An 8,784-nucleotide genomic window follows, 5' to 3' on the forward strand; every position below is an offset into this window, starting at 1 on the left:
TTCGTCTTGCGAAGCACGGCTATTAGCGGCTTAGCGGCTTAGCAGCTATTAACGGCTTAGCGGCTTAGCGGCTATTAACGGCTTAGCGGCTATTAGCGGCTTAGCGACTTTAAGAAAAAGGAAACAAACTTGCAAGAACTCGCAAGACGTTTCGTCTTGCGAAGCAAGCCCATAGGGAAATTCGTCTTGCGCAACGACTCAAAAAACGGAAAACTCTTTCGTCTAGCGAGTTTTTCGTCTTGCGAGGCATTCGTCTTGCGGGGCACCACTGTAAACACATTTTTACATGCAGTTTTGACTCATGCACACAGTATTGTAAGCAATTGCTTCTACTGTAATGCATATCTTGAATGCTTGAGTTGAGGTTTCCGCATTGCAGGGGGTCCCTTCCAGCTCTACAGCTCTATGATTTTATGATTCTGTGAATACCAGTTGTTGGGAATTGCAGGTGGGCAAAGTGCTATAATGCTCAGGTCCTTGCTTGCATGTTTCCCAAAGGCCACTGTGAGAACAGGAAGCTGGTCTGGGGGGGGGCATTGGTCTGATCCTGCAAGCCTCTTCTTATATTATTATATTAAGAAATCACTGGAGTCCAGCAATGAGGAGGAGAGGCAATCTGCTTTGTGGGTGGAGGAGGGCAGTCACTCTCCCTCCTGGAATGTTGGGGAATTCCAGTGGAAACAGGAACAGGAATTTCCAGTGTTTGCTGATTTGTGCTATCTCTGGAATCCAGTAAATATGATCAGTGTGCACTACAGTGGTTATTGGCTTGCAAGGAATACTTGATCCATGACTTTCCCCCATTTTCTTTTTTCTTTTTTAATTTTTCTTTACATAACTAAGAATAAAAATGTCCGCCCCACCACCGAGACCATTCCATTGTAACTACCCAGCCTCCCAAAATTTCAACACCTCTTCCGATGGTTTGACCCCCTTTCCCTTTTGACAGTACAAATTCTACAAACACCCTCCATATCTCCTCAGAATCATTTCTCCTGCATATTTCCCCGTCTTACCTTAATGGCACATGTTAATTTATCATTAATAGCTATATCCCACACCTCTTTATACCTTTCTTCCTTTTTATATTTTGCTTGCCCCTTCCACTTCCTAGCTATCATAATGCGTGCAAATCAGTCTCTTAAGCCAAGAAATAGTATTCTTTATGAAATTGAATATCAATATACGTATCAAGGCTTTGAAATTAGACCACTGAAGAAGCCCGGAAAACTACCTTGGGAGTGTGCTGCCTGCAAGCCCCAGTAAAAGGGCCCCATCGGGGGCAAACAGCAGCCTTACTTGGACTGCCAGGGTGAAACAGGTGCAAAACACCAGCAACTTCACTAACATCCATCTACAGCTTCACTAGCATCTCTCAGTATTGTGAACAACACCGAACTTACCCTTTGTTGGTGACTTCATGAACTTACCTGAAAAGGTAAAGAAAACAAAATACTGAGTTAAGCATTTGAAAAATCCATTGAAACCAGACGTTATAAGCTCATCTTTGGTTGGGTAGTTCAGAAGCCTCTGTGGCTTTGCACAAGGTTTTGTATTTTTCTCAGAAGATTGATAATGAATGTATAATTATTTTGGTAATTATTGTGTGTATATTAGTTGCCAACATGTTGCATGAGTCGGACTACTTCTAACAGCAGCACAGGTAGCATTTTTCTAGTGTTAATAAATTTGTGAGCAAGTCATTCATAGCCTGTGAACCTTCCACCCCATCGTAAATTGATGATAATGCCACTTTCGGTTAGCTTTAACCCAGGGACTTCTGTTATCTCCTTAAACACCCTTTGCCAGAAAAATTGTACATTTTTACAATTTCCCCATTGTCATTGTGTTTTTTTACCATCGAAAAGAACGGCACTTGCAATGACCCTTTCTAAACGCTTGGGTTTCATAAATGTTAGGATTTAATTAGAGTCGAATCTGAAAAGTAGGCACACCCAAGTGTGTACTAGAGGTAGTAGGGGTAGAAGTGTTCTTGACACACTGATAAGAATCAGTAATTAGCATGCATAAACACAAATTAAATTAGGCAGATTTCTGAAGTTGTGTACAGTGATACCTTGGGTTACAACCACCTTGGGTTACAACCACCTTGGGTTACAAACACTTTGGGTTACAGACTCCGCTAACCCGGAAGTACTACCTCGGGTTAAGAACTTTACCTCAGGATGAGAACAGAAATTGCACGCCAGCAGCAGTGGGAGGCCCCATTAGCTAAAGTGATACCTCAGGTTAAGAACGGTTTCAGCTTAAGAACGGACCTCCGGAACGAATTAAGTTCGTAACCAGAGGTACCACTGTATTAGGACAGTAATCCTAGCCAATCAACAAGTTTTAACTCAGTTCTGGGGCTGTCACGATCTCTTGCACGCCTCCAAGATGGCGCAACAGGACCAGGGGGAGAAGGAGAAACCCATGCGGGAAATGCACGTCCACCAACTTTGCCTGAACGTCTGTGTTGGGGAAAGTGGAGACAGGCTCAGCCAAAGTGCTGGAGCAGCTCATGGGCCAGACTCCTGTTTTCTCAAAAGCTGGATACACAGCCAGGTCCTTTGGGATCAGGAGAAATGAGAAGATAGCCATTCACTGCACTATATGCTGGGGGCCAAAGCTGAGGAGATCTTAGAGAAAGGGCTGAAGGTGCGAGAATACGAGCTGAGGAGGAATAACTCTTCTGACACCGGCAACTTTGGCTACGGAATCCAGGAGCATGTTGATCTAGGGATGAAATACGATCCTAGTGTTGGTTCTGGGCAGGCCAGGCTTCAGCCTTGCTGACAAGAAGCACCAAACTGGTGGCATTGGGGTCCAGCACCGAATCAGCAAGAAGGAAGCCATGCGTTGGTTCCAGCAGAAGTATGATGGCATCATCCTTCCTGGTAAATGAAAAGTTTCCAGAATAAAAATCAAATAATTTTTCCCAATATAAAAAAGTGTTAACTCAAAAGACTAATTTCCTCCTGAAGGAACTGCCTGTGGGGATTTAACGTTAAAAGCATTGAAAGGGCTAAGTGTGAATAGGTATGAAAAGCTAATCTCCTGTGAGGTAATGAGCTTTAGCACATCAAAGGAGGGAACTTCCCCTGGGTTATGAGACAAGGATTTTGGCTAGGGGAAGAAGCTGTGGGGTTAGGGTTGGAGTGATGTAACCAGAAAGTTGTATTGTGCTCTGCAGAGAAAAAATGGTGCTGGGCTTATTGTTGCTGCTGCTATAAGCTGGTGTGTTTTTGGGTACTGCTGCTGTATGATGCTCCATAAGCAGGCTCAGCTTGTATACATGTGTAAATAAACCAAATATCCCATAATTCTTTTTATTGAATAATTCCATAAGAAAACAAAGAAAGATAAAGCACAATCAAACAACAATAAAAAGGGGAAAAAAAGAAAAAAGAAAAGTTTTGCACAAGTTTGTAGTTATCACATCCACAATATTACAAAACCATCTCTTTTAGAACTTCCTTCAGCTTGTCCGCAAATCATTCGAAGTGATAATTAAAGTTACGCATTTCATGGCTTATATTGTCATTAACCTTTCACGACTCCTATTTTCTTTAGACAATAACTCATAGTCCTTCACAGTGCATCTCTGAATCCCTTTAGCGTTGTTTGTCCCTCACTAATATGTTCCAGATAATCTACATACTTTCCCCAGTCCTTGATGAACTTTTGGTCTCTCAGATACCTAAGTTTTCCTGTCAATTTATCTAACTCCGCGTAGTCTAACAACTTTGATCTCCACTCCACCACCGTTGGTATTTCCTGCTGTTTCCACTTTTGGGCTAAAACTACCCTTGCTGCTGTCACTGCATAGTATACTAATCTGCAATCTTCCTTTTTTATCTCGTGGCCTAATATCCCTAATAGGAAAATTTCTGATTTCTTTGTGAACGTATATTTTAAGATCTTCTTTAATTCGATGTATATTTTTTCCCAAAATTGTTTCACTTTAACACACTCCCACCACATGTGGTAAAAGGAGCCCTCTTTGTCTTTGCATTTCCAGCACTTGCTGTCCACCTTATACATTTTCGATAGTTTCTTAGGTGTTAAGTACCACCTGTAAAACATCTTCATGACATTTTCCTTTATGGTTATACATGCCGTAAAATTTAGCCCATCCTCCCAAAGTTTCTCCCAGTCCTCAAATTGAATACTATGGCCTATATCTTTTGCCCAACGGATCATCACCACTTTGACTTCCTCATCCCCTAAGTTCCAGTCTAACAGTATCCTATACATTTTAGATATAATTTTCACTTCGTTGTTTATAATCTCTGTCTGGAATTTGGAATCTTTGTCTGCATAACCTCTTTCCTTAAAATCTTTTCTAAACATCTCATTAACCTGGAAGTGATGTAACCAGTCATAGACATGCTCCTTGACTTGCTCATATGGTTTTAATTTCCATTTCCCATCTTCCTTAGTTAATAGCTGACTGTATGTTGCCCAATTGCTTCTCATATTAATAGTTTTCACACTCATTACTTCAAGAGGTGATAGCCAATGTGGTGTTTTGAATTCTAACAGATTTTTATATCTATCCCATACTTCAATTAATGGCCCTCTAAAAATATGATCCTCAAATCCCTTATGCACTTTCCTTTTATTCTGCCATAAATAGGCATGCCAGCCGAATCTATTGTTGAAGCCCTCCAAATCGAGTAGCTCCCTGTTCGCCAATTTCACCCATTCTTTTATCCAGCAGAGGCACGAGGCCTCATAATATAGTTTCAGGTCGGGCAGGGCAAAACCCCCCCTTTCCTTTATGTCTGTTAGTAGTTTAAACTGAATTCTGGGTTTTTTGCCCTGCCAGATGTATCGTGAGAGTGTTCTTTGCCAATCCTTAAAGATTCGGTTACCCTTAATTATAGGGATAGTCTGAAATAGAAACATCAGCCTTGGTAAAACATTCATCTTGATTGTATTAATCCTTCCCCAGAATGACAGTTTCAACCTTCCCCATATTTCCAAATCCTTTCTTACTCCCCTCCACATCGGCTCATAGTTGTTTTTAAATAGGTCTATATTTTTAGGGGTTAGCCAAATGCCGAGGTATTTCACTTTTTTGACCACCTCAATCTGTGATTGATGTTGGATTGTTTCTATTGTCTTTTGATCTATATTTTTACCTATCATTTTCGTTTTTATCTTGTTTAATTTAAAGCCTGCCACCTCTCCAAATTGATCCATTTCCTTTAGTATTTCTTCTATTGCGATTGTTGGTTCCTCTGTCATTATCACTACGTCATCAGCAAAAGCTTTGATCTTATACACATTTTGTCCGACTGACACTCCTTTTATATTTCCATTCTGTCTTATTGAATTCAAAAGAACTTCCAGTACTATTATAAACAATAACGGGGAGAGTGGACAACCCTGTCTTGTTCCTTTCTGTATCTTTATCTCTTCTGTCGCAGTGTTATTTATTATCAATTTCGCTTTCTGTTCTGTGTATATCGCTTTGATCCCGTTAAAGAATTCATTACCTACATCCATATGTACTAGATTTTTCAACATAAAATCCCATATCACATTGTCGAAAGCCTTCTCGGCATCGACAAACATCATTATGGCTTGTTTATCAATTCTCATAGATAGGTATTCTAACATGTTGATGATATTTCTTGTATTATCTCTCATCTGCCGGCCTGGCAGAAATCCCGCCTGATCCTTATGAATAATTTCTGATAGCAACCTCTTCAACCTCCTTGCCAGGATTCCTGCAAATATTTTATAGTCTACATTCAACAGTGAGATCGGTCTATAATTTTTCACTTGGGTTGGGTCTGCATCTTGTTTGGGAATGAGTGTGATGTATGCCTCCTTCCAGGTCTCTGGGATTTCTCCCTTCCTTAAAATATTGTTCATCGTCTCTTTCAGAGGACCCACCAGAATGTGTTTCATCTCTTTATAATAACCTGCGGTGAATCCATCGGGACCTGGGGCCTTCCCCCTCTTTAAGTCTTTAATTACTTCCTCTATTTCCTCATTTCTAATTGGGATATTCAATCGTTGTTTTTCCTCTGTTGAGATTTTCTGCACCCTTTTATCCTTCAAATATCTCTCTATCCTCCTTAAGTTGTTTCTCTCTTTATTATTGTACAGACTTCTATAATAATTGAGGAACTCCTTCCTAATTCCTTTTGGGTCAGTTATTTCTTCCCTTCCCACTGTTATTTTATTTATTGTACCCTGTTCCTTTCTTTTTTTAATTTGCAAAGCAAGCCATTTGCCTGATTTGTTTGAGAATTCGAAATTTTTTTGTCTTAGTTTTTTAATGTTCCACTCCACCTCTCTGTTTATTATTGTAGCAAATTGGGTTTGTAAAATTTTAATTCTTTCTTTCGTCTTTTGACAGTTAGGTTTCTGGGATAGTTTTTGTTCATTTATCATTATCTGCTTTAAAATTTCTTCTTTTCCTTTTTCTCTACTCTTATTTTTAATTGCATTCTGTTGAATAAAGTATCCTCTTATTACTGCCTTACTGGCATCCCATACTATGTTGGCCTTTGTTCCTTTATCGCGGTTGTCCGCAAAGTAGTCCATCAGTTTTTTCTGTGCATTTTCGATTATTTTCTGATCATCCAAAAGATAATCTTTCAATCTCCATCTGAAGGTTCTTCTCTCTAAACTTTCTAATTCCAATTCTATCGGATTATGATCCGATATTACTTTCGGTCTTATTTCTATTAGTTTAATTCTTGGACATAGGTCACTTGAAGTCCATATCTGATCTATACGTGACAACGATTGATTAGGTTCGGAATGGAAGGTGAATTGTTTATCTAATGGATGTCTGAGACGCCAAATATCTATCAAGTTACAATTTTCCACCATTGAAAAAAAGGATTTTGGTAGTTTCCCTTCTTTACTAGCTCCTTCTCTCAGTCTATCCACTTCTAGCGAGACCACCCCATTCATGTCACCCATTAGAATGATTTTTTGATCTACATACTCTAATAATTTCTCCTCTAGGTTTTTAAAGAATTCGGACTTATTACTATTTGGGGCATATACCCCAACTACCACCAAATTTTCTCCTTGCCACTTGCAGCTGACCCCAATCATCCTCCCCTCTTCATCTTTAAATACCGTCTTGGCTTCAATCTTATTTTTTATATACAGTACCACCCCTCTTTTCTTTTCCCTATTTGAAGATTCGAACTCATTTCCCAATCTTTTGTTAATTAACACCCTTCTGTGCCTTCTGGCTACATGCGTTTCTTGTAGACAGATAATATCTAGGTTTTTCTTTTTCAAAAATTGCTCAATTTTATTTCTCCTTTTTTTTTCATTCATCCCATTAATGTTCCAGTTCCAAATTTTTAACCCCATACTCCCTAACTCTCTCCTAATTTCTCCTTTTCTTTATAGGTTTGCTGGGTAAATAAACCAAATATCATGAAGACACCACAGTTGCCATTGTGCCTAATCTTCCAAAGGAAACACAAATCCTGGGTGAGTGCCTGGAACCCTCAAAGTCTTACGCACTGATTGGGGTGGCGTTTAACAATGCATTGCGAAATAATGTAATAACGGTGCAATTAATGGTGCAAAATTCTGCCACACGGGACCATGAGACTACAGTGGTACCTCGGGTTAAGAACTTAATTCATTCTGGTGGTCTGTTCTTAACCTGAAATGGTTCTTAACCTGAGGTACCATTTTAGCTAATGGGGCCTCCCGCTGCCGTTGCCGCCGCGCCGCCAGCACGCGATTTCTGTTCTCATCCTGAAGCAAAGTTCTTAACCCGAGGTACTATTTCTGGGTTAGCAGAGTCTGTAACCTGAAGTGTCTGTAACCTGAAGCGTCCGTAACCCGAGGTACCACTGTAATGGCATTTTTTTGGTTGGAAGCCGAAATGCAGCAGAACGGAAACAGTGCTGCATGCAGTGAACACAGCCTGGAAAGGAAATAAATGCCTCCTCACATCCCTAGTTGCCCAAAGAGCCAGCAAACAAACACAGGAGTTCCCCTAAAGGCTGGCAGTCGTGAGGGCAGGTGTTGCCAGAGCCTAAAGTATTATAATGAAGGTTCCTGGCAGATATCTCTTGGGAGGGACAGCACCACTTGGAGAAGAACTACAGAAAACATATTCAATCTGGTTGTCACCCACCCAGCAAGCAATGGGAACTCAGAGATGGGTGATAGGAACACAGCAAGCTGCCTTATATGAGTCAGGCCACTGCTCCATCTAGCTCAGCATTGTTCTCACCTGGAGTAGCCAACGTGGTGCCCTCCAGCTGTTCTAGGCCTTCAACTCCCATTAGCCCAAGCCAGCATAGTCAATGGCCAAGAGTGATGGGTGGTGAGATCCAACAACATCTGAAGGGCACCATATTGGCTGTCCCTTGTCTACACTGACCAGCAGCAGCTGGGGACACAGGAGTCTTTTCCAACCCTCTCTGGGGATGTCAGAGATGGAATTCAGGACCTTCTGCATGTAATGTATGTGTTCTGTTGCTGAGCACATCACCCTCACAGCTTGGACGATGACCTCAACTGCTGGGCAGAATCGCATGGGGTTATCTATAATAAGTACTGATGCAAAATGTGCAGTTCCGTTTTCAAAGCCTGCTTTCACAACATGTCCCAGCTTGCTGGGAAACATTCTTGGGAATCTGCATCCTGACCTTGAAGCTTCCAGGCTGTTATGGCTGAAACACACCCTGACGGCTTCTGATAAGACCATTTCTGTTGCCCAGCCTCCATTCCTGAACAAAATTCCTGAGTCACTTGTTTAGTAGAAGGCTCCTGGGACTCCCC

General features: G+C 41.0%; 1 pseudogene across 1 annotated transcript; it reads left to right on the top strand.

Annotated features, from left to right (window-relative positions):
* Positions 1 to 277: 277 nt before the first annotated feature.
* Positions 278 to 2,918, top strand: LOC308572834 (large ribosomal subunit protein uL5 pseudogene; annotated as a pseudogene). The gene has a single exon. The product of its transcript is annotated as a large ribosomal subunit protein uL5 pseudogene (transcript).
* Positions 2,919 to 8,784: the final 5,866 nt, after the last annotated feature.

This window comes from Podarcis bocagei (genome assembly GCF_964188305.1).
Source record: "Podarcis bocagei genome assembly, chromosome: 14".
NCBI lineage: Eukaryota > Metazoa > Chordata > Lepidosauria > Squamata > Lacertidae > Podarcis > Podarcis bocagei.